We start from the raw sequence: 22,342 nt of genomic DNA, 5'->3' as shown, positions 1-22,342 counted from the left end.
TATTCTTAAAGTCATGTGCTGACTGTGAATGATTTTATATTCAGTTTTATTTATTCTTTTTTTAAAAATTTCTCTCCCCTTCCCTGGCCCCCCTCCCCCATTGTCTGCTCTCTGTGTCCATTCACCATGTGTTCTTCTTTGTCCACTTGTATTCTTGTCAGTGGCACTGGGAATCTGTGTCTCTTTTTGTTGTGTCATCTTGCTGTGTCAGCTCTCTGTGTGTGCGGTGCGGCACCACTCCTGGGCAGGCTGTACATTTTTCGTGCTGGGCGGCTATCCTTAAGGGGCACATTCCTTGTGCATGGGGCTCCCCTACACGGGGGACACCTCTGCATGGCACAGCACTCCTTGCGCGCATCAGCACTGCGCATGGGTCAGCTCATCACATGAGTCAGGAGGCCCTGGTTTGAACCTCAGACCACCCTTGTGGCAGACGGACACTCTATCCGTTGAGCCAAATCCACTTCCCTTATTTATTCTTTATACCATGACTCATTATAGGAAAGATTTAAAGTGATTACCTTGTAACAATAATAAAATAAACCAACAGAAAATAACTACATATGAAAACAGGACAATCACAGAATGAAAGAAAAAGCTCCATAAAGTCAGGAGTGGGATTTGGACAAAATTTCTTGACTTTGTTAGAAATGGGCACAAGCATTCAAACAGGAATGCTAGAATAAGAAGACATGCTCAGAGTAGTTCCTAAGTTAAAATATATGAGTTTCTCAGAAGACCTTCATTTGGAGATGAGGAATGGATATATCTCCCATGCCTTTACATAAAGAAAGGAATTTCATACAGAGAATCTTAAGCTGTGATGTTTTGTTGGGGACTAGGATTCTCTTATGGTGTGAACACGGACTTCAGAATCACATAAAACTGGTTTCAAATCGTGTCTCTATGACTGATAAGTAGGGCAATCTTGGACAAATTCTTGAATTGCTTCCATTCTTGATAACTGCAGATAATAAATATTACCTCAGAAGATTCTTTTTTTTCTTTCTCTCCCTAAGATGGCTCCCTTGTCTGTTTGCTTGTTGTCTTTGCTTGTTGTCTGTCTGTCTTTTTCTTTAGGAGGTACTTGGAACTGAACCTGGCACCTACCACATGGGAGTTGAGTGCTCAACTGCTTGAGCCACATCCAGTCCCCCAAGATTCTTTTTTTATTTTTATTTTTATTTATTTCTCTCCCCTTGCCCCCTGTTGTCTGTTCTCTGTGTCCATTCACTGTGTGTTCTTCTGCATCCACTTGTATTACCAGGCCGCACTGGGAATCTGCGTTTCTTTTTTGCTGTGTCATCTTGCACGCATTAGCTCTCTGTGTGTGCTGCGCCACTCCTGGGTAGGCTGCACTTTTTTCACGTGGGGTAGCTCTCCTTGCATGGCACACACCTTGCATGTGGGGAACCCTTACGCAGGGGCGCCCCTGTATGGCATGGCACTCCTTGTGTGCAGCAGCACTGTGCGTGGGCCAGCTTATCACACGAGTCAGGAGGCCCTGGGGATCGAACCCTGGACCCTCCGTATGGTAGAAGGATGCTTTATCAGTTGTGTCACGTCCGCATCCCTCTTAAGATTAAAAGACACAAGAATTATAAGGTGGAAAGTGCTCCATAAATAGTGGACTCCTTCTGCTAATAAATGATTATCTTTTACCATAGACTTCTAACCAATCTTCTATTTGTGAATTTGCTTATTGTCCTTTCCTGCTTCAGATCAAAATCAATGTTAAGTTTTAACAACTTACAAGCTATTAAGTTGTAATTCTATACCTATGTAGTCATATACACATTGTTTTATATTTAGTGGAGTTACTGTATACACATTTAATTTATGCATATTCTAAAAATTTTAAAAAGAAAAAAAAACTAATAAATAATGATTTTCAGAAGTGTGAGCAGTTCCCCTCACTATCTCTTTCCATGAACACAGACCTGTTTAATCCTTGAAATTTGCCTTGATTTCTATCTGTCCCACTGTGTCTCACAACAAATAAGATATGAGTGTTAAAGATACACATTTGTCAACAATCATGGCCTGTAACCAATGCCAACTGCTTCATCTAATGCTAATCTAAGAAATCAGAAATCAATTCCAACTTTGGAGGAAAAACTAACTGCATTCTACTTATGGGAAGACATTCTTAGCAGATTGTGAATGGCAATTTTGATTCTTTGTGACCATAAGTAAAATCTAAAAGCACATTTGAAAACTAGTTTGCCCAGAAGACAGACTTCACTTTATATTCTATTGTGCCAGATAGAAAAGAAGTGCTGAGAAAATATATTTTGGAAGAAAGAAAGAGATAGAGCGATGGAGATGAGAGAGAAAGGAGAGGGAGGGAGAGAGAAAAGAGAGAGATTGGAAAAAGAGAAGAAAAGCTCAAGCTCAGAGTTTAAATAGGCTTGCTGATTACATAAAACCAAATATTCAGAAACATATTATTTCCCTCTTGATTTGTGATATTAGAATACTTCAGTTCTAGTTCTCTTTTCTTATCTGGAAGTTTGGACTCTAGAGAATTTCTCTCCCTTTCTCTTTTCAGCAGGAATGAAGACATCTCAGTAGATATTCCTTTTGCCAGATTGTTGGACTGCCTCTGCCTCAGAAGGTTAGGGCTAAAAGAACACTAGTTTTGGAATCAAGAGGTTTGAGAGCTAGGCCTTCCTTCTCTCACAGTTGTGCAATCTCTGGAAACATGCCTGATCTTCTCTCTGTGGGACTCAGTTCTTTCACATCTGCAGTGAGGGAGCAGGACCAAATGATCTCCATTCGGTCATGCTGGTGAACAGTTCTTGGATTTGTATCCTATTTAATTTAGACTTTTCCCTGGTCATGAAAAGAAACAGTCTCCTTCTCTCCTTAATATTCTTAGATTGGATTTCATCTCTCCCATATAGCAGAAAACTTTTCTTTCTTCCAAATTTAAGAATTTGTAATCCCAAACTGGGATTAATTTAATAGTTTTTAGTCCATCTTCAATAAAAGAGGATTCTATGCATTCCTGTTTTATTTTCATATCTGGAAAGTATGCTAACAAAACACAAGAACCTCTCTGTATATCTTATAATTACTTAAATGTTACAAAAATTAGAGCCATATTTTACCAGGTTGATTTTTTCAGGAGATCGTGATAAGCTAATATACTACATTTTTAAAAGGATGGGATTTAATCTCCAAAGACTGATGAAGACCCTATGGCTAATTATGACAGAAGCTGTCCACTGACTCCACACTTACATTCCCTTCCCCTTCTTCCCTTGTAATGAATCCCTAGTATGTTCAAAATTAGTGGAAATCACTCCATCTCTGGGAGAGTAGATTCTTACACAAGTTCTGGAGTATGAATTATAAACAACCTGAACTAATTACAGTAATGCCAAGCCCCCCTGGGCAGTGATTGACCTCTGGGAGGTCCTGTGACTCAGTTCTGACCAAGATGATGTTAGGGAAAGCTGATTGGTAGAGGCTTCTGAGAAATTTTTCTTCCTTGATTAAAAAAAAAAGTCAGAGTCACTCAATATGGTCCTTTGGGGTATCTGTGCTTCTCTCTTCTTTTCCCTGAAGAGTAGATATAAAACCTCAAAGCACTGTAACCATATTGTAACTGTGAGGTAATAAAGGTAAAGACGAAAGCTAATATGTGAAAGATGGGTCTTTGCTGATACAGTTTAACCACCTAGCCAGCCTTGCACTCCCTTCTTCTTGATATATAAGAAAGACCCAGGAGCAGATGTGGCCCAAGAAGTTAAATGCCTACTTCCCAGAAGGGAGGTCCCAGGTTCAGTTCCTGGTGCAAAAACAAATAGCAAACAAACAAGTGGGGAAACCGACTCAGGGGACTCATGTGGCTCAGTGGTTGAGTGCCAACTTCCCTCTTACAAGGTCCTGGGTTCAATCCCTAGCCCTGGTATCTCAAAAAAAAATTTTTTTTTGAGATGTAACTATTCCAAACACAAGTGAATTCACAAAGAAGATCAAGTATCTATATATTTTTAATTTAATGATGCTTTCTCAGATCAGCAAGAGTAAAAATTTCATGACTTTTCGTTATACAGAGCTTGCTACAAAATGGTGCCTAACTTTCTCTCAATCCCTTATCCAACCAAAGAGTGGTGGTTATTTATAAAAATCATTCTCAATTTACTCTTATGCTCGCTCCTCACCATACCTATTCTTATTCTTCTTCTTTTTTCCTTCAGTCCTTCAATTTTGCCGCTGCCAACTTCATTCTCACCTAACGACAATCTCTTACTTCATCATGAAGAAAGAGGATGTTAGGCATTAATATTGTGCTGAGCAAAATAATGGCCCTCCAAAGATATCCACATCCTGATCTCCAGAACATTGTTCTGGATTATCCATGTGGCCTCAATCTAATAACTTTAGTTCTTAAAAGAAGAGAACATTTTCTGGCTGCAGTCAGGCAGAGGCAATTACAGAAGATACTGGAGAGATTTGTAGCATAAGAGACTCACCCCATGTGGCTGGCTTTGGAGATGGAGGAAAGGGGCTATGAGCCAAGGAATGAGTTTCCTCTAGAAGTTGGGAGTGGTCCTTGGCAGAAAGCCAGTAGGAAAATGGGTACACCATTTCTTTAACTGCAAGGAACTGAATTATCCCAACTGTGTGATTGAGCATGGAAAGGGAGTCTTCCCCTAGAGTCTCCAGAAAGGAACACAGTCTTGCTGATACCTTGATTTCAAACATTTAAAACCACAGCAGAGGATCCAAGTGAGCCCATAAGACTTCTGACCTACAGAAAAATGAGATAATAAATTCATACTGTTTAAGCCGCTAAATTAATGCTAATTTGTGACTGTAGCAGTAGAAAACTAATACAAACATTTAGCTCTATTCCCCATGCTTTTGGTTTCTTGCTTGAATATTTTTGGACAACATTCAGAATGAGAAATATTGATCATTTGGTAACCACTATTCTTTTTTCTTTTTTTAAAGATTTGTTTATTTCCCCCTCCCTGAGATGGCTCCCTTTTCTGTCTGCGCATTGCTTGCACGAGCTGTCTCTGCTCGTCTTCTCTAGGAGGCACCAGGAAACAAACTTGCGACCTCCCATGTGGGAGGTGGTGCCCAGTCTCCTGAGTCACATCTGCTCCCTGATAACCACTATTCTTATAGTTAACATCAAACACAAAATTATATCTCCAATCTCTAATGATACTTTTCAACTCCAAAGTTCTGGTAGAATAGTTTATATAAGGTTCTAAACCTCAAAGAAGCTTTCTTAAAGTTAATTTTCTTCATCTCATCTTGAGGTCTTTGTGATAAGGAATATTGCAATGTTTGAGAGACTGTTTCTTTGATAACCAAAGTTTTTCCAGTTGTCTTCCATCTAAATCCATACGATTTTTAACTGATTTATTAAGCTGCGCTAAGTCGGGTTCAAACAAAAGGTAACTTTATTGTTTCTCAATATTGCCCATTAGACTCATTCTTTTAACTCATTCCTTCATATTCCTAGATGAAATCTTCGAAGGTGCCATGTATTTTTAAGACACTCTCAGGTATGAAAACATAATCTCCGCTCCCCCCTTTTTTTTAATGCTAAGCCACAATCAAAACTTACATTTCTCACATTCTTATCCATTTTACTTTTTTCCCCTTTCCCTAGAGCAACCAACACTGATCCATAGAAAAGAGATACTTTTGTTCTACCCGACATGGAGGTATACCTCGCTATCAAATTCTCTCTCTCTTCTCTTGGCTATAGGCAAAACTTGCCAGCACCTAGATTTTCTAGATGTCATTCAGTTTCTAGTCTAGTCTCTATGTTTTCCTTAATTTCAGAGCACACAGACCAAGCAATTGAGTGGCATTCTTCACGTCTGCTTCTCTTGGCTTTTTAAGGAGCTGGATTCAGAGAAGCCCAGGAAAAACCTTTTTTTTAAAATAAACACTCACTCTCCAATCACTTACCTTCTATTGAAATTTTAACCTTCTTTGATATAATACTGGCAGAACAGTTTTTTTGCCAGTTACTTAAAAAATCCTGCATGGTCTATCTTATTTTTCTCATATTGGTACTTGGCACTTGTTATTCTTAGCTTTCAGACCTTGGCCTAAACTCCCAGACAGGAAGAATCATATTTTGATATCTTGTAACATTTCTTCAAAAACTCTGTGTCTATGGTAATGCCTTGCAAAGTAAGAATTAAGTTCATCCTGAAATCAGTGTAACTACTAACACCCTAATGCATGTTTAGAAAGTATCTATCCAGTGCCTAATCTTGCTATTTAGGTTTATAAAAAGGAAAGGAAACACAAGACTGATCAGAATATTTCCTGAATGACATGTCTGGAGGAAGGGTTTTTTTTTTCTTTTTCTTCTGCTTCCAGAGAAAGCTCTGACTCTTATGTGACTATGAATTGTTTTAAAAGCCAAAGGATTAAGGAAATGCTTGATAAAACCACTTCCAAATACACAGAATTTCCAAATACACAGAATTTTTCCATTTTCAGTTTATATATTATCCAAATTAAGGAGGCTTACATTTTCAGTAGTTCTTTTCCAAGATTCATGATACTTAGAACAAGGGAACTGCTAATGAAAACAGATTAATTGGTGCTTGATAAACATGTAGAACCTCAAACTGTTGAAAGAGGGATTTACTGATTGAAAAGCTTCAAAACTGAAACACAAAGATGCTATATATTTTTACAAAAAATTAACATGAGGTCCCATACATGAGGGATTACTAAAAAATTGCTTAACCTATTCTTTCTTGGAAGCTTAAAAGGTGCAGGGTTGGTAGCCACTAAATAATAATTAGAGGGTTTCACCCAGTAATACCTACCTCAAAGGCTATGCCTTGAAGCATGTTTTGATCTTCAGTATATGGAGAAACACTTCAGTATATGGAGAAATTTTGATATTAAGAAAAATAATTGCTGAAGCAAAAGTCTGTATATTGAATTCAGTTTTCCCATTGGACTTTGTAATGGTTAATTTTCTATGTCAACTTGGCTAGCTTATGGTTTCCAGTTGTTTGACCAAACGCTGACCTAGGTGTGGCTATAGAGGTGTGTAGTAGTTATGATTAACATCTATAATCAGTTGACTTAAGCATTCCAGTACAGAGTATTGATAGTGGGGTGATATATGGGGAAAATGCACCTAAAGCATATGTCTATGGGATCTGAATGTATTTGAGTTGTCATAGGTATGTTTTCTTGGTAGATATAAGCCCACACATCAGCTAACAAAATATTAAACTTCCATCTGGGGAAGTCCTGCTACTTTCTCAAGTGAAATAGCAAAAATCTCTGGAATATATAAACTATGCCTAATAAAAGAAAACAGGCCAACACTCCAAGCCCTTGATCTTAATGCTTATACAGATGAACCTTATTCCTATAAAAATGAAACTTTGCCTAATTGTAATTAATGCCCAAGAATTATTTCCTCATAACCTCCTTAAATTAGGCCTCTCTCTAAGCCAAGAGTTCTTAACCAGAGATACAAGAGCTTGAAATGAAATTTAAAAAACATTATTGTGGGGATGTGTTAGTGCAAGTGTGATATATTTATTAAATAATACACAGTAAAGTGTGGATTTAGTAAGGGGTCCATGATTTTCACCTGACTGGCAAAGGGGTCTGTGGAACAAAAAAGTTAAGAACCCCTGCTCTAAGCCTGACTCAGCAAATGAACTCATTACCATCCCCCAACGTGGGACGTTACTCAAGGTAGGAGCTTCCTTGGCACAGAGGGATTATTACTAAACACTAGCCAGTTACACATTTGGAAAAAGACCTTGACCCAAAGGGGTAAACATTAAATTAAAAAAATAGCTTTTATGGCTAAAGATATTTTAGAGTGAGTCAGGAGGTCATTCCAGAGGTTACGCTTATGCAGGTCTCAGGCATATTTCACTAACTGTACAGCAAACAAAGCCTCAAACAAAAGGCTCTAGGGACATCAGGATACCATAGGCAAGGCACACAGCCTCATGAAATCAAAACCCCTTTGATAGGCTCTATTTGGAATATAAGATAATCTATTTCCCCATTATAGTTATACTCATAATTTCACTGCTCATGATTCTTCTACTACTTGTATTTGAACCTATAAGTTTTAATATACCCTTTAAATATATCTCTAAGAGACTTAAATCTTCAGATATTTCATATGCAGGTTGACTCCTGAATCCCAGGAGAGTGTGGCCCACACCTACACTCTAGTTTTTCTAGCTTGCCCTGGACAACTAACAAAATGATGATGATGGAAAAGCCTGACTCCCCAAAACAAGGAGTACCTACAACTGTAAGGAAAACAATTCCTTCCATTTGCCCCATAATACCTCTTAGCCCGAAGCAGTCAGAGTGGACATCGTGCCAAATCCATCAAGACTGGGGAATGAACAAACCTAAGGGGTCAGTGTAACCACAGACAAAGTAGATTTACTGTAGTTATTATCTTATGTTAACAGAAGAACTTGTAATATTGATAGAAAGGTAGTGGTGGCCAGGGGTTCAGAGAGGAGGGGGAGGGATGAATAGCTGGAACACAGGGCATTTTTGGGCAGTGAAATTGTTCTGTATGATACTGCAATGACAGATGCATATCAAACATTTGTCAAAATCTGTAAAACTGTACAGCACAAAGTATAAACCATAATGTAAACTACAGACTTTGATTCGTAGCAATGCTTTAATATTGCTCTTCAATTGTAATAAGTGTACCACGCTAATGTAAGGAGTAAATAATAGGGGAACCTATGTGTGTATGTGTGTGTGAGGGGAAGGTTATATAAGAATTCCCTATACTTTTGTTGTAGTTTGTCTGTAAATCTAAAACTTCTCTAAAAATAAAGTTTATTTTAAGTGAAAAATAAAAGTTAATGAGATTTACCCTCGATAATGTAGATGGGCTTTATCCAATCAGTTGGAGACTTTAAGCAAAGAATTGAGGGCTCCAAAAAAAGCAACAATTCTATCCTAAGATTATACCATCTGATCCAAACTGCTGGCCTTCCCTTATGAATTTCAAACTCAGGACTCCAGCATCACTCTCATAGGCATTTCCAGACTACCAGCCTGCTGTCCTAAGGATTTTAGACTCTCTAGTCCTCACAATCATGTAAGCCAATTCCTTAAGATAAATCCCTTTATCTATGTAGGTGTAGGTATAGGTACTGGTACAGGTACAGGTACAGGTAAAGATACAGGTATAGGTACAGGTATATACGCATATTTATCCTGTTGGTTCTACTCTTCTGGAGAATCCTGTTTTAGTCTCCTAGGCTGCTCAAAGCAGATACTATGAAACGAGTTGACTTTAAACAAAGGGAATTTATCAGCATACAGTTTGAGACCATGAGAATGTCTAAAGGCATCATCAATGTGATGGCTTTCTTCGCAAAGATTGGCTGCCAACCGTCCTTGGCTCCTCTGCCACATGGCAAGGTACATGGCAGCTGTACCTGCAGTTCTCTCCCTTCTCTTCTGGGTTCCACTGATTTCAGCTTCTTGCTCACATGGCTTTCTCTCTTCTCTCTCTTTCTCTTTCTCTCTCATTCATTTTGTTTATAAAGGGCTGCAGTAAGAGAATCAAGACCATTCTGAATGAGGTAAGACATACCTTACCTGAAGTAGCATCATCCAAAGATCCTACTTAAAATGGTTCCAGACCCATATAAATGGATGAGATTTAACACATGCTTTTCTGGGGCACACGCAGCTTCAAACCACCATACTCCATCCTCTTGACTCCATGAAAATATATTTTCCACATACAAAATATATTCATTCCATCACAATATCCCCAAAGCCTTTAGTACAAAGTCTCATCAAAATTAGTTATGGGAAATGGACTTTGGCCCAGTGGTTAGGGCGTCCGTCTACCACATGGGAGGTCCGCGGTTCAAGCCCCGGGCCTCCTTGACCCGTGTGGAGCTGGCCCATGCGCAGTGCTGATGCGCGCAAGGAGTGCAGTGCCACACAGGGGTGTCCCCCGCGTAGGGGAGCCCCACGCACAAGGAGTGCACCCATAAGGAGAGCCGCCCAGCGCGAAGGAGGGAGCAGCCTGCCGAGGAATGGCGCCGCCCACACTTCCCGTGCCGCTGACGACAACAGAAGCGGACAAAGAAACAAGACGCAGCAAAAAGACACAGAAAACAGACAACCGGGGGAGGGGAGGGGAATTAAATAAATAAAAATAAATCTTTAAAAAAAAAAAAATTAGTTATGGGAAGTGGATGTAGCTCAGTGGTTGAGCACCTGTGTCCCATACACAAGGTCTCAGGTTCAATCTCTAATACATCCTAAAAAAAAAAAAATCACTTTTGGAAGTGGTCTGTTTTGGAGGATAATTCCCCTCCATCTGTAGACCTGTGAAACCTAGAGAACAATTTACCTGCTTCCAATATACAAAGGAGGGACAGGCATTCCCATTCCCCTGGGCAGAAATTAGAAAGAAACAGGGGTCACAGTTCCCAGAAAATTCTGAAACACTGCAGGACATACTCCATCAGATTTCCAGGTCATCAATGCAGGGATGTTTTGTCCTCTGGTACTGATGGAGCGGCAGCCCCATACTTTCCTAGTTCTTGTGCAGCCCCACTCCTTCCCAAGCTCTCCTAAAACACTGGGGTGAAAGCTCTACACTCTTCAGGCATTTCAGATGATGACCAAGCTCTCTGCAATCACCGGGAATAGTCTCCACTCTCCAAGAAAAGTAGAGTGTCTGCCAGGCTCTCTGCAATCCAGGCTGGTTAGGGTTCTGTCATTTTACCTCATATGATACATCTGTGACTGAAGTGGATGCAGCTAAAGCATTTGGGCTCCCACCTACCATATAGGAAGTCCAGGGTTCGATACCCATGGCCTCCTGGTGAAGGCAAGTTGGTCCATACGGAGTGCCAGCCCACGCAGGAGTGCTGGCCAATGTAGAGAACTGAAGCAGCAAGATGACGCACCAAAAGAGACATATAAGAGAGACAATAAGAGAATTAGCAGACCAGGGAGCTGAGGTGACTCAAAAGAATGATCACCTCCCTTCCACTCCAGAAGGTCCCAGGATTGGTTCCTGGAGCTGCCTACTGAGAATACAAGCAGACACAGAAGAACACATAGCAAATCAACAGAGAGAGCAGACAATGGAGGAAGGGGGGAGAAATAAATAACTCTTTTTAAAAAAATTAAAATTTTAGTCACTAACTATGAGAATAAGTAAGATGTTTTGGTCAAACAATCCTTTGGGTAGAAGGTAGAATGCATTTTTTAGGGATTATCAGCTCTGTTTGTGGGACCTTGGGTGAAAAGCAGTATGGTATAAGGGGTGAAGAATGGAGAAGCTGGAATCAGTACACCTAAGTTCAAGTCCTCACTCTGCTATTCATTTTCTGTGTGAACATAGAAGTTGTTTCACCTCTTTCTGTCTCTATTAGTATAAAAAAGTACCTACCTCATAGAGTTCTTTTGCAGATATATGAATGAATATATAGTAAAATGATACTTGGCACATTCCATACTCTGTGTGAATACTATGCCAAAGGCAGAGCACAGAGACTGATACTAATACATAGTGTGCACTTGATAAGCTACTGAGCTCCTCTTTTGTATATATGTTTACTATATGGATGTACAGTCAGTCTAGTTCCAACCTAAGAATATTTAATGAATAGCTGTATTTCCTACTGGTTATTGTGATTTTTAAAAATCACTCTCTATTTAACTATTCTCTTTATTCAAAATTTATAGAACACTCAGTATATGCCAGGACTACGCCAGTGACTTAAGATACAAAGATATTTCATAAAAGCAATATGAAACAAGATAAAGAGAAAGGAGGGAAGTCTTAGAAAAACAAACAAACAAACAAACTAAAATGTAAGCAAGGGAAAAGTAGTGAGTGAGGTGATAAAAAATCTGGAATAAACATCTCTGAACAAAGCTGCCCAGAAGATGAAGAAGACTTTGAAAGTTCAGATGGTACAATAAATTCTATTTAAAGCATTGCAAGTATAGAGTATATGAAGATAGGAAAGACCTAGGTAAATTTGTAAGCAGGAGGGAACTGACTGAGAGAGAATATATCATAGATGCAAAGAAGAGAATGAAGAAGCAATTTTCTTCAGGAGTTGGTAAAGGATAAAGGTAAGAGAACAGGCAGAGAAAAGATGATGAGAGGATACTTTTTAATTTTTTAATGCTGGAGAGATACTGAGGTAAAGACCAGAAGAAATGCAAAGCTTTCAGATATACTGAAAGATCTCAGCTAAATGCTAAAAAACTGCATGCTATGGAGTTAGGATTAACATTTAAGTAAAGGATAGGAGTCAGAAATGGCCATTCTAGGAAGTTTAGTTTAGTGAAAATAGTGATGAATCAAGAGTCAGGGTGTCAATTTCCCATCTGCTGAAACAAATATCATACAATGTACTGGCTTAAACAACAGGAATATACTGGCTCACAGTTTTGAGGTTAGAAGATGTATAAACTTGAGGTATCAGCAAGGCAATGCTTTCTTCTGAAGATTGTGGCATTCTGGGGCTGGTTGCCAGTGATCCTTGCGTCCTTGGCTTTTCTGCTACATCACAATGCATCTCCTTTCACTTCTGGGTTCTGTTGACTTCTAGCTTCTTCCGATAGTTTTCTCCCTCTCTGTCTGAATTTCATTTTGCTTATAAAGAATTCCAGTAATCCAGGTTAGAGTCACACCTTAACTGAAGTAACATTTTCAAGGTCCTATTTACATGGGTACATACAAACCAGAATATGGATCAAGCTGAAGAACATGTCCAAACAGGACATTTAATCATTTAAACATTTAATCCACCCCACAGGCGCTATTGGTTCAACCCTAAGATTACCTGGGTGACTCTTAAATTAGTTATGCTCATGGAGGCTTATTTTCCTCCAAAGTAAAACTAAGTGGTTGAACTCCATGAGTTGTAAATTCCCTTGCAAATGCAGAATTCTACAACAGCTTATGGATACTTTGTTCTGAGTTAGGTTGACAATCCTTCTATATTGACAAGATGCTAAGCTAGCAATGTGGTCTTGAGTATAGAGAGTATCATTTTTAGAAGACTGGCTGACATGGATGGGGCTCATGATTCACTCCCGGAGGGCAGGTAGCCAATGAAACCTAAATTACCACATCCACATCCACATTGGAGCCATAGGATCTGCAATCACCTGGTTTTATCTTCTTTATTTGCAAATGAGGAAACAAGCCCAGATTTATGAAGTATTAATAAATTGCCCAAATTAATTCAGCTAGTTAGTGGAAAAGCCCTGGTTTGTAGTTAGGTCTCTGTGTTGGTTTGGAGTGATGCACCCTAGAAAAACATGCTCTTAAACTTAATCCATTCTTGTGGGTGTGAACCCATTGTAAATAGGACCTTTTGATGAGGTGACTTCAGTTAAGTGTGGCCCAACGCAATCAAGATGGGTCTTAATCCTGTTACCGGAGTCCTTTATAAGCAGAATTAAATTCAGACAGATAGTGAGAAAGCCATGGGAAGCTAGAAGCTGAAGGTCAACAGAACCTGTAAGAGAACAGAAAACCGGAGAGGCCACCATGTGCATTACCATGTGACAGAGCATCCAAGAACCAAGAATCTCTGGCAGCCAACCCCAGAACAACAGTCTTCAAGAAAACGTCACCTTGATGACACCTTGACTCAGACTTTTTCCTAGCCTCAAACCTGTGAGCTAATAAATTCCTATTGTTTAAGCCAACCCACTTTGTGCTATTTGATGGAGCAGCCAAGGAAACTAAAGCAATTTCCTTATAACAGATACAATCATGTTCTGTATTAGGGAGTGTGTAAGTATCAGAGAATATGAGGTACTTTAGTGTTAGGAAACAAAGATCTAGAAAATGTTTATTTCTCATTCATAAAAAGTAAATCTGGGGCAGGCTTTTCAGAGAGGTATAAAAGTATCAGATTATTAGGGACCCAGGCTCCATCTGTCTTTTTGCCCACTCACTGTGGCTTACATCTTAAAACTCATTTAGAGTGGACTTACTGATATTCTATTCTGGAACTATTGTGATTAGTAATGGAAGAAAATGTAGCATTGAGATGGAGAAAGTGGCCATGTAGCTGCTGAGGGTGGGGAGTGGGAAGAAGAGATGTGATGTGGGGGCATTTTCAGGACTGGGAGTTGTCCTGGGTGGTACTGCAGGGACAGTTACTGGACATTGTATGTCCTCCCATGGCCCACCGGGTGGACTGGGGGAGAGTGTAAACTATAATGTGGACCACTGACCATGTGGTGCAGCAGTGCTCAGAGATATATTCACCAAGTACAATGAAAGTCCCATGATGATGGAGGAGGTTGTTGTTATGGGAGGAATCGGGGGGTGTATATGGGAACCTCATATTTTTTGAACATTAAAAAAAAATAAAGACAAAGAAATTAAAAACAAAACAAAACAAAACAAAAAAACTCATTTTATAGCCCAAGCAAGCTTCCAGATCCTAACCTTACATCTGAATTCCAGGAAGCTTGTAGAAGAAAGGAGAAAAGATGAGAACATCCTCTATTTCAAGACTGCTTGCTAGAAATAAAATATAATTCCCACCTATACCTCACAGTCAAAACTTAATGTAATCCCTATACCTAACTACAAAGGAAACTGGAAATTTTAGACTTTTAGCTGTGATTGACTAAAAATGGATGCTCTGATAACTAAAGAATTTGTGAAAAATAAATAATGGAAGGTTAACTAGCATCCTGCTAGTTATTCCCTTTTGCCAGACTGAATATCCATGCATAGCCTTCTTCCCACATAATAGAACTGACTCACCTTTTCCCAAGGGACACAGTCCCAAGGCCCTGCTTTGTATCTAGCCCTACACCCAGGATTTCTAGGTAAAGTACAGTCCTCTTCATTAAGTTCAACCATAGTTCCATGTGTTCCAGTGATCTATGCCCTAATAAAAACGTTTATGATTTCAACATACTTGATTTATAATGACAGAGTATGATAACAGAATTAAAAACTCCTATTTTGGAAAAGGGAGAAGAGGAAGCCCTGGGCATATTCTTGTTCAATTATCAGAGCTCACTGGGATCGCAAAGACTTTCTTCCCAAATGGGTGAGTGTGTAACTCCTTATTCTGGGCTCTGGAAGGAACTCCCTTCTTTATTGTCTTTATGCTTCTGGCTTTGCCCTTTGCGAGCGTCTCCCTTGTAGGCTGTAGTTTATAGATTCAAGAATCTCAGTAGTGCTTGCTACAGGGCAGTCTTTCACAGTGCAATAACTTATTAAATCTTGGTAGATTTTCCATTTATTTTTTCTAGGCAGATTCATGTTCATTTATCTCTCTATAGTTTATTTCTCTTGCTATTTATTTTCTAGCTTCTTTCATTTACCCATTCCCAACTGCCTTGAAGCCATCAGAAATTATGCTTTAGGGTATAACATCAATGCTCTTAACCCCATCTCTGCTGACAAACTCAAGGCATTTGAAAGGCAGGCCACTTTCGACACATGTTTTCTCTACCACATTTAATTTTTAAGTTACCAACTTAATTTTTTTTCCATTCACATTGCTTTCCACCAGGAATATACTTTTCCTATAAATTGACTTACTTCTCTTATATAAATTTAGTCTCATTCAAACAAATAACATTTATGAAATCATTGGTTTGATACTTTAGTGCTATTTTTCAGACACATATTTATATAATTACATGTGGGAAACTGATGGGAGTCATAGCAGGTTATTTGGCCAGATACGTTACAGACACTATTGGAGATTCCCTGAAGCTGGCAGGGGGTTATATGTCCCTTGCAGGTGTAATGGCTATGATATATTAGTGTGGTACTGACATGGGACACTTTGTGGTGTTGACCTGGCTACTTCTTCAGCTTTTCCTGATTGAGTGGGAAAGGTTTCCACCAGGCCAGAAAAGGTGCAGATGAGGACTAGGAGATATTTATAATTTCTGGATCATTGCAACTCAGTGAAACCAACTACTAGATCTTCAAGAACCATACTGCTGATTCTTTAGACTCCTGGGGCTCCTGTGCACCCCTGGCAAGGGTTATTCTTTACACATGTCATGAACCACTGGCATACAACATGGGTGATAGCAGCTAGACTTGAGATGTAGAAGAATCTTTCTAACACTTCTTTAAGATGAGTTTTTCCCAAGTGTGTGTTCTCGTGGTAGTCTTGAACTACACTTGTGGCTAATATTTGTGGCACAACTATTGTGTGATCAGGCAATGTCCACCATCCGACTGTCTTTGTGTCCCATCATTCTCAGAGAGTATCCACTCTCTTTCTGCTTGAGTATTTTGTGGTTCTCGGTGATTCAGAGGCTGTGGGATGAGAGCAGGCAGTACATACTGGGGTTTCTGATAATTAAGAGGTTGAGGAATGAGAGTAGAAGCCAGGTTTTCAGATTGGGATCCTTCCCGTGCCACCCTTTTTGCTTGAGCGTCTGCCCTCCGATTTCCCCAGGTGATGGGGTTGTGGCTTGTCTGGTGTCCCTTGCAGTGCATTACGGCCACTTTGATACGTTCCTAAACTGCTTCTAGTAGTTCCAGAATTTGTGTGCCATATTTAATGCTCTTTCCTCTTGAGTTAATGAGTCCTTTTTGTTTGTATAAGGCTCCATACACATGCAGAGTAAGGAAGGCATATTTGGAGTCTGTGTAGATGTTAACCTTGGCTCCAGCTGCATGTTGTAGGGCTTGGGTGAGGGCAAAGAGTTCAGCTTTTTGTGCTGATGTGTTATCCGGGAGACTCTGGGCCTCTACTATGGTCTCAGATGTTGCTACAGCATATCCCGCTTGCCGATTGCTGCCCTGCATAAAGCTACTCCCATCCGTGAAGGACTCCATGTCAGGATTTGCCAGTGGCTGGTCTTGGAGGTCTGGCCAGCTGAAATATATATACTTCTTGTGATATTTCCAGGCAGTTATGGGCTGGAACCCCCAGCTCCATGGGTAGCAAGGTGGCAGGATTTAGGGATTTTACAAGTTCCAGTTGGATGGATGAATTTTCACTTAATAGGGTTTGATATTTACCCAGGTGGCTGTTAGTTAGTCAGTGTGTTCCTCTGACTTTTGAGATTGTGATTACTGCATGTGGAACCCAGACAATTATAGGCTGCCCAAGAATTAATTTTATGGCTTATAGCGTTAGCATTTTTGCAGCTGCTACAGTTTGCAGGCATGAGGGCCATCCCTGGGCTACAGTGTCCAGTTGTTTGGATAAATAGGCCACAGGTCTTTGCCAAGAACCCAGGTACTGAGTGAATACTCATACTGCGATGCTTTGGTGATTATGGATGTAGAGACAGAATGGTTTACTTAGATCTGGAAGCCCAAGGCTCAGTGCTTCACAAGAGCCTGCTTGACAGTGGTGAAATTATCCTTCTGTGGGTTTTCCTAGAGCAGGGGATCATGATCTCCCCTCTTTGTGGCTTCATACAAAGGGCATGTGAGGACCCCAAAATTGGAGATCCAAATGCATCAGAATCCAGCTGCTTACAGGAATTCTCACAACTTTTGGCGAGTGCTGGGTTCAGTGTGGCTACAGATTGCTTCTTTTCTTTCAGGTCTTAATTCACGGAGCCCCTGTGCTAATTTATAACCTAGACATTTGACCTGAGGTAGGCATATTTGGACTTTTTTTCTTAGATACCCAAAAGCCTTTTTGCTGTAGATGCTTTAAAAGGGCATGGGTTCCGTCAGCACAGTCTTGGTAGGTGGGACTTCTGAGGATGAGGTCATCTACATATTGGAGGAGGAAGCAGTTATGGCTTTCTAGTTCAAAGGATTTGAGATCACTGGCCATGTCTTGTCCAAAAATAGTGGACACAATATTAAATCCCTGGGGCAGTTAAATCAATGTTAGCTGCTGCTTTTCTCCCGAGTTTGGATTGTCCCATGTAAAGACAAAATCATTTGGCTCCGGGGAACTACCCGAGTGTAAAAAAAATGTCTTTAATATCCAGGCATGAAAAGTAGATTGCTGATGAGTGTATCAAGCTGAGGAGAGTGTGAGAATTAGAAACTGCAGAATGGAGAGTTATTACTGCCAGATTAACTGCTTATAAGTCCTGGGCTGGGCAGTAATCCCCATCAGCCTTTTTAAGTGGGAAAAGCGGGGGATTCCATGGAGACTGGCACAACCTTAATATGCCTTCATTTAGCAATCTCTGAATATGTAGCCAGACTTTTTCTTGCGCTTCACTTGAAACTGGATATTGCTTTATGCTTACTGGGCTGGCTGTGGGCTTTATTTCAATAATAATTGGAGGAATGTCATGTGCCATCCCCGCTGGGTTACCCTCTATTCTTACTTTGGGCACATCTTCGAAGGGGAGCTGCATGGCCATGGACTGGCCAGTTTCACTGAGGCTAAACAGTCTCCATTCCTCCTGCAGAGGAAGGGTTAGCACTATTTTCAGAGTTGTTTTGTGGTCCCAGTGTTAATGTGGATTGCCCCGTGGTTATAAAGATAATTTGAGCCTGTAGTTTAGATAGCCCGTCTTGACTCAGGAAGGGACTGAACACTCTGGAAGATAAAGGAATTAATGAGTGATCTCCTTACCCCCAATGTTACAGGTCCTGGTTTGGAGGAAAGGCCTTTGGGTACTTTTGCCAGTTGCCCCTATGATAGTGGCTTGTCTTTTTGACAGAGGCCTGACTGGCCTGGTCATTGCAGAATGGTGAGCCCCAGTGTCGACCATCATATGTATAGTGTGGCCCCCAATTTGGACTCCAGCCACAGGGTCCATGGGCCGAGAGAATAGGAGCCTGGTCTGTCCTAATAATCTCTATCAGAGTCCTCTATTCCTGCCAGTCCAATGATTTGATTTGCAGTTTTTTTCCTGAATTTTTACGAACCCAGAGTTTGGTTTGTAATGCTCCACTAGCTTTCCTGCCTGATATTTTGGCTGCAGTGATGGGGTCCAGTGACTGGCTGGGCCACTCTTGCTTCCAATGCCCGTCCTCCTTGCTATATGTGCACTGATTTCTCCCAGGGGTTTCCCAGTTTACTCTCCTTGCCACAGGATTGGATTTTTTCAACTATTGCTACTGCCAGAAGATCTGCCTTCTTTTTCATCTTTTGATTTTCTTCCCTCCTTGTCTCTACATCATGGTTGACATAAACCTTAGTGGTTATTTCCATGAGCTGAGAGATATTCATACCAGCGAAGTCATCCAACTTCTATACCTTTCTTCTGATGTCAACCTGTGACTGGGCAATGAACACTGCATTGACCATTGTATGGCTCTGGGGAGCATCTAGGTTAAAGGGCGTGTATACATGGAATGCTTTGCACAGTCTTTCAGAGAATTGAGCTGGACTCTTATCGAGAGCCTGTAGGATTTGGGTGGTTTTTGCCATGTGTACTGCTTTCTGGCTCCTCACCCTGAATCCTTCAACTAAGGCCCTATGGAACATTTCTAGTTGGTTGAGCCCAGTTGCATTATTGGGGTCCCATTGGGGATCCTTGTCTGGGAACTGCAAGTGGGCATATTGGTCTCTGTCCAAAGTTCCCTCAGGTGGGTGCTCTCTAAGCCTGGTTAGAGCACCCTGCACGACTCACATTCTTTCTTCAAAGTTTAATAAAGTCATTATAAGTTGTTTACAATCAGCCCAGGTGGGTTTGTGGGTCTGTATGATGGACTGGAAAAGATCAGTCATGGCTTGAGGCTTCTCTGAGAATGGTAGGTTGTGGCTTTTCCAGTTAAAGAGTTCCGCTGTAGTAAAGGGCTGGTAGATAAATGTCTGGTTCCCCCCTCTGAATCTGACCATCTGCATCATAATAAATTGGGGCCTGGGCTTCATGGAGAGGACTTGTAAGACCATCTTTCTCTCTGCTTCCTCTGTCCCCAGGGCTCCCCATGATCTGAATTGCTGTTTTTCAGGGACTCCTTCCTGACTGTTAGTCATGCTGCATTGCCAGGGGCAACCTGTTGCAGAGGTGACTGGGCTGCTTTTTGGCACAGAAGGTGACAAAGACAGCTGTGGGGATGGTGTCGGTTCCCTCTCTGATGTGGGTGTCGATAAAAGCAGCTGCAGGGATGGTGTAGGTGCTCTCTCTCTCTCTGGTGCAGATGCTGATAAAGGCAACTGTGGGGATGGTATGGGTGTCACACTTCCCAGTGCAGATGACAAGGGAGTGCTGCTTAAGGAAACCTGCCCATTCTCATTCCTCAGCACTGCTGCGATAGGAGCAATCATATCAGGCGGTGGGAGGTCATTTTTGTTTGGCCCTTCTAAAATGGGTGGGTTGGCACTGGATTTGGGGCACACTTTCTCTGGACTTTTTGCACAGTGTTTGGTCCCTGGGACAGCATTACTTGGTTTTTGTATTAGGCAAATCCTGATTTCCTTAGTTGTGTACTTCCCTAACCAGAGTGGATTTTGACTCACAGTGTTTTGCCAGGCATCAATGTAGGGGAACTGGTCTGGGTGCCCTGGCTTTCCAGTTACTATGTTGTGGACTTTATGGATGATCTGGGGATCTAAAGTGCCCTCCTGGGGCCAGCCCACACCAAAAGTTGGCCATTCTAATTCACAAAGCATTCTAAGCTTTCCTGGTTGGAACCTTATGCCGTATTCTTTTCCATGGAACACATGGGGGATGTTTTTCAGCATATAACCTAATGGGGTCCTACTTTGAGTGTTTTCCACATTTCCACCCTGTGCCAACACTGGACAACACTCACTCAAGCCTCACATTTCATCTGACTCCAGCCGCATTCCTCGCAGGAGCTTAAAGCACCTCTTAGCTGTAGCAGGTTGGTACAAACCCCCAACTCAGAAGAGGGTCCCTTTACAGGGAGGCCCCCCAGACCACCCTTGACCATATGAGGTTGACATGGGACCACGGATCAGGACTCCACACTCGCTCCGCAGAAGTGATTTTCTGCGTCTCACTGGGTCTCCACAATCACATGCACATAACCACCCCCTTGTCCTTTTCTTTGACCTAGAGAGAAGGCAGCTTTCTCCCGTATTCTCAGGAGCACTGGGACCTCTTCCTTTAGAGAGCTGAATTGGCTCCTCTCCTAATTTTAGGATTAGGCTTTTCCTGCACTATGCTCCCCGGGGGTCTTTCCTGTCTGGGGTGCGGTGCTTCTTGCTTTGTTCTCAGGGTCTCTTAAACCTTCCGGTGCCCCTGGTTCCTCCAGGAGGGCTCTAGCGAAGTTCACAACCTCCTTCTGGACTAAAAGGGGAGTCCAGGGGTGCCCAGGGCTGGGTTTTGCCCGGGCCCTCCCAGCCTCCTCTGAGACGTCCAGGAGGTGCAAACAACCATTGCCGCCTCTGACCTTCTCAGCATAATGCTAGATGAGCCCCCAGAAAGTAGTAGCAGAGAGAAGTCAGGTGTATGCGGTATTGAAGGCCAGGACATGAGAATTCTAAGAAGGAAGATGATTTATTTAACTGGCCAGACTCAGCAGACTCTTGTCCTGATAAAAACCAAGTCCCGAGTAGAATTTTTGGGTCCCTTTTATACAGAGGATATAAGAGTGGGGAGTCAAATGGTGCTTGTATGCAAAAGGACTTTTTGTTAATTTATTCTAGTGTTTTATCTGAGTATTTGATAGGTTATTTCCTCCAGGTAAGCTTGAATTAACACATATCCCCCACATTCCAGGTAAGCTTTTAGTGCAAACCCCCCACATTCCAGGTAAGCTTAACATATTTGACTTGCATCCTCCCTGAATATCCAAAGTCTATAGAGTTTATACTTCTCAGTTGGCTTTCTAGGCATATTTGGATATAAAATAAGTTAGAATTTATGCACAGGCTATATTAGCATTACTTTTTAAAATTTCTTAAGCAATAAAATTAAAATTAAAAAATTAAAAAAATAGCAACCAAGTATTTATTTCATATTAGGATGAAGTCAAACCTCTAGAATTTAGAAAGGTAAAATACAAAGAAATTATATACTATAAAAACAATAAATCTTAAAGAAACAAAATAAATTCTTGCATTAATAAACAGCACTAATTTGAAGACATTCTTTGACACTTGACAAAAGACCACTATATATAATAGAAGTGGTGTATTTTTCAGGTTATGCTAGGTCATGCTGCATTAACAAACTCAAATTCTCAATGTTTTAAAATAACAAAGATTTATTCTTATCCACTGTGGATCACTGGGGGCTCTGCTCCATCTCATCTTCACTCAGGAATGCAGGCTGATGAACCTGCTATCTGTAGTGTAGATGGTTCCTGGGGTCAGGGAAGGGAGCGCCCATCACTTACACTCCCTTTCATTGGTCAATGGCTACCACAGGGTCATTTTGGACTTCACTGGGGCAAAGCAAAGCAATCCCACCCAAATTATTGATGGAGAAGAACTAGAATAATTGT

This window comes from Dasypus novemcinctus, chromosome 12 (assembly GCF_030445035.2).
Source record: "Dasypus novemcinctus isolate mDasNov1 chromosome 12, mDasNov1.1.hap2, whole genome shotgun sequence".
In the NCBI taxonomy this organism is placed as follows: domain Eukaryota; kingdom Metazoa; phylum Chordata; class Mammalia; order Cingulata; family Dasypodidae; genus Dasypus; species Dasypus novemcinctus.
This window is presented reverse-complemented; position numbering follows the sequence as displayed.